Raw genomic sequence first — 5,116 nt, forward strand, 5'->3', positions numbered from 1 at the left:
ATGTCAGTCAATTCGGATGAGAATTGCGCCCTCTAGAAGCTCAAGACGTCAAAATCCAAGGTCGGTTTATATGGCAGCTATGTCAAAACATTGACCAATTTGGCTCATTTACAATCCCAACCGACCTATACTAATAAGAAGAATTTGTGCAAAAAAAAGTTCACCTTTTTTTAAAGATTAATTTAAAAATTATCCACTTCCGCTTCCGTAGGAAAAATTGTCGCATTTATCCACTTGGATGCATTGTCCGGCGGCATATTCCTATAAAGCAAACTCAAATAACAGAGGTTGGTTTGGAGCGATGCACAAAAAAAGGAAAAGAGTTTTGTGCTTCAAAGGAATATTTTATTCATACGAGAGAAGTCGTGTTAATAAGTATGAATGTGCGAATGCCAGGAACATCCTTTTTGTCCAAAAGCATATGTCCTGCAGTAACAATTTAACACATTCTCAAAAAAGACAAAACAAAGGCAGATTCAACAGCACGGATCTGAAGTAAGGCTGAGTATACGGCAACACGATGATTACGACAAGTAAAAATGCTTTTACAAAAGTTTAAACTCTTCAATTACTTCTGGACCCAATACGTTGATGTGATGGTGTGAAAAAACCAAATGTTGTCAATATGATGGTATTTCTATGTTTAAAATGGAGTGAAGAAAAAGAAATTGAAAAACTAAAAACGCATTAAGTTCGAACTAACTGATCTTTGGATGCTTAACACCACGGATATACATATTAACCTCATTATGTCAAGTCCGATGAAAAATACATCATCTATGTAATCTTAGCAGCTATATTGAAATATGTTCCGATCTGGACCAAACTCGCCGGGAACGTCGTGGTCTAACACAATTCATTGTCAAAGATCATAAAACGGGAGATTGGTCTATATAGTAGCTATATACCAAAGTTCAGCGAAATTGAGTAATAAATGTCTTTTATGGCTCGTATATCTTAAATTTACAGATCGGTTTATTTGGCAGCTTTATACATATGTAGCATGATCTGAACCATACGACTAAGAACTTCAATGCGCCTAACAGATTTCATTTTGTCAACTTTCATCGAAATCGGTTTATAAATTCGCCTTTATGAGCCCAAGAACTTGATTCGGGAGATTAGTATATATGGTAGCTACATCCCAATATAGACCGATCTAAGCTATATTTTAAAGAGATGTTGAAACGCCTAACACAGCTCACTGTGCAAAATTTCCGCTAATAAATATGCCTTTTATGGACCCAAGAATTTTAATCAGGAGATCGTTATATATGCTAACAATATTCGAAATTGTCTGATCTGGACCATATCCGGTACTAAGGTCGAAATGGTTTAACACAACTCATCGCGCCAAATTTCGGTGAAATCGAAAACTCAATGCGGCTTTAATGGGCCCCGAGACCATAATTCGGGCAATATTTAACATGGATGTTGAAGGGCCTAACACAGGTCACTGTGTCAAACTCCCTTCATAAATGTTTCTTCTAAGGGCCCAAGAACTTAAACCCTTTGAGAAGCATCCATTTTAGCAAATTTTTTCAACTTCAGGCCTATCTTCGCCTGTGGATTTGATTTAGCTATGCCAGTCTGTATCCATGTACTCTTGTGATCAAGGTACTGGTCGCACTTCTTGTCCGATTTTTATGAAATTTAGCACTAAACAGCTTTTCGGTTCAAGGACAGATGCGATTGATTCTGAACAAAATAAGATCAGACAAGTAAAAGCCTGCTAATCTTGGGAACCCACCACCAAAAATGTATAAAAATAACTTTAGTTGAGGGGCCTAATTTAATTCTACATACCAAACTACAACTACGGGAGCAATATCAGGTTATAGACTAATTTGGACTATATTTGGCACAGTTGTTGGAAGCCATAACAGAACACCATCACAAATTTCAGCCAAACCGGACAAAAATTGCGGCTTGTAAGGTCTCAAAAAGTTAAATCGGGGGATGGGTTTATATGGGAGCTATATCAGATTATGGAACAGAACACCATTTGTAAACCTGGAGATTTGTTTATATGGGAGCTATAGCAGGTTATAGACCGATTTGGACCATATTTGGCACAGTTGTTGAAAGTCACAACGGAACATAACGTGCTCGATTTTAGCCAAATCGGAAAAAAATTGCAGCTTGTAAGGTCTCAAAAAGTCAAATCGGGAGATCGGTTTATATGGGAGCTATATCAGGTTATAGACCGATTGGACCGTACTTGGCGCAGTTGTTGGAAGTCATAACAGAACACCATGTGTAAATCGGGAGATCGTTTTATATGGGAGCTATATCAGGTTATAGACCGATTTGGACCGTACTTGACACAGTTGTTGGAAGTCAAAACTGAATTCTACATGCAAAATTTCAGCCAAAACGAAGAAAAATTGCGGTTTAATGCTGTAGAAGCCACAATTTTGGTCCTATCTTGACTAGATCTGGCGTAAGGTGTAATTTTTGACGTCGCAGTATGTGCACAAAATTTCATCAAAATTGGTCCAGATTTAGATATAGCTTCCTCATGAATCTTTCTTCTGATATGGCCTTTAAGGCTGTAATTGCCACAATTTTGGTCCTATCTTTAGAAAACCATACTCGATACTCTAGGTTTGCTAAATTCCAGTCTGATTAGATTTCGTTATAGGTTCTATGTGTTAAAAGAAGTAAGTAGACTCGGTGGAGTAATATAGTCGGCTCCACCCGACATTGGCCTTTCCTTTTTTTTTTTTTTTGACTGCGCAAAGATAAGCCAGTATGTTGAGCAGCTTGGTCGATTACAAAAATTGGGGTTTGTCCAATGACAAAAATCATTAGAGCAACAGACAAATGGCTGCTAAGTACAGGAAAACAAAACAAGAATTTCTAAGGCACCTACATTGTGAGGCATTACTTATACGATGATGAAATATTCATCCCTTTTTTAAGAGCTATAGGAAAGTTTTTCAATAAAAAACACATAAAATTCAGACAAATTCATGAAATATTTTTTTGAATCGACTGCACGGCACATATAAATTAATGCCTGAAAATTATTTCATGCAAATGTTGACCGCGACTGCGCCTCAATGGTCCATCCGCTTAGTCCAATTTGCATACTCTTTCCAACATTTCTGCCGGTCTCACGAATGAATACTTCAATTTTGTCTTCCAATGAGTCAATTGAAACGGCCTTCTCTGTATAGAAATGAGCTTTTACACAGCCCCACAAACAATAGTTCAAAGGCGTTTAATCGCACTATCTAGGCGCCCAATTGACCGGTCCCAAACGTGAAATAAAATGTTCACCAAATTCGCCTCTCAATAATTCCATCTTGTTGAAACCACATGTCAATGCTCATGAATTTTGGAGAAAAAAATTATTTATCATTTCACCGTAGCGCTCACCATTCAGAGTTATGTTACGATTCGGATCATCTTTGAAGAAGTAAGGTCCAATGATGCCACCAGCCCATAAACCGCACCAAACTGTGACTTTTTCTGGATGCATTGGTAGTTCTTGCATTACTGATCTTCTCTCGAAAATAGACAATTCCGCTTATTTATGTACCCATTGAGCCAAAAATAAGCTTCGTCGCTAAATGGAAGAAACGTGCGAGGGACTTTCTTAACAGAGCATTTTGATAATAAAATTCAAAAATGTGCAAGCGCTATTTGTTCGTCTTACAATTCATGGTTAAATTATAGACCAAACTGAAGATATTTGACAGTGAAACAAAACACAAAATGTACGTGGGTTGTTTAAACCAGTGTTGTATGGCAGCTATATCCAAATATAGTCCGGTCCGAACCATATTTGGACGGATGCCGGGAGACCTAAAACTACCCACTGTTTTAAGTTTCAACGAAATCGGTTAATAAATAAAGCTTTTATGGGCTTCAGACCCTTTATCGGCAGATCGGTCTATATGACAGCTATATCCAAAAATAATCCGACCTCAACCATATTAAGCTCGGATATCGGGAGGCTCAAAACAACTCACTGTTTCAAATTTCAGAGAAATCGGGTAATAAATAAAGCTTTTATGGGCTTCTGACCCTTTATCGGCAGATCGGTCTGTATGGCAGCTATATCTATATATAGTCTAATATGATCCATATTTGGGTCCAATACTAGGAGGCGTAAAACTACTCACTGTTTAAAATTGCAGTGAAATCGGGTAAAAAATAATGCCTTAATGGGCTTTAGACCCTTTATTTGGAGATCAGTTTATATGGCAGCTATATCTAAATAAAGTCCTATTTAATCCATATTTAAGATCAGATCAGATGTCAGGAGGCTTAAAATAACCAGCTGTTTAAAATTTCAGCGAAATCGGGCAATAAATAAAGCTTTTATGGGCTTCAGACCCTTTATCGGCAGATCGGTCTACATGAAGGCTATTTCTAAATATAGTCCGATCTGAACTATGTTTGGGTCCTATATTTAGAGGCCGAAGACTACTCAACCTTTTGAATTTCAGCAAAATCGGTTAAAAATAAAGCTTTTATGGGTTTCAGACCCTTCATCGGCATATCGTTCTACATAACAGCTATATCTAATATAGTCCGATCTGAACCTTATTTAGGTCAGATGAACTGAGGCTAAAATTAACCCACCGTTTTAAATTTCAGCGAATATCCAAATAAAGTTCGATTTCTCCTGTTCAAGAACTTAACCAGTGCCTGTCTCACCAGCAAAAATTAAAGCTTCTAGGAAACGAACGAGGATAATCGAGAGAGCGTAAATAAATAAATAAAGTTGTAGGGCATACTTTTATTCTACATATCAAACTTCTGTCAAACCAGCAAAAATTTAAAAATTGAACATGGATGCTTGAGAGTCCTTTTTACATGGGAGCTATATCAGCTTATATACTGATTTTGGCCGTACTGAGCACAGTTGTTGGAAGCCATAACAGAACACTACATGCAAAATTTCAGTCAAATCGGACAAAAATTGCGGCTTCCGGGGTCTCAAGAAGTCAAATCGGGAGATCGGTTTATATGGGAGCTATATCAGGTTATAGACTGATTTGGTTCGTACTTTTCACAGTTATTTAAAGTCATAGCAGAACACCACATATAAAATTTCAGCCAGGTCGGACAAAAAGTTCGGCTTCCAGGGGCTCAAGAGTCA

Source organism: Stomoxys calcitrans, chromosome 2 (genome assembly GCF_963082655.1).
Source record: "Stomoxys calcitrans chromosome 2, idStoCalc2.1, whole genome shotgun sequence".
In the NCBI taxonomy this organism is placed as follows: domain Eukaryota; kingdom Metazoa; phylum Arthropoda; class Insecta; order Diptera; family Muscidae; genus Stomoxys; species Stomoxys calcitrans.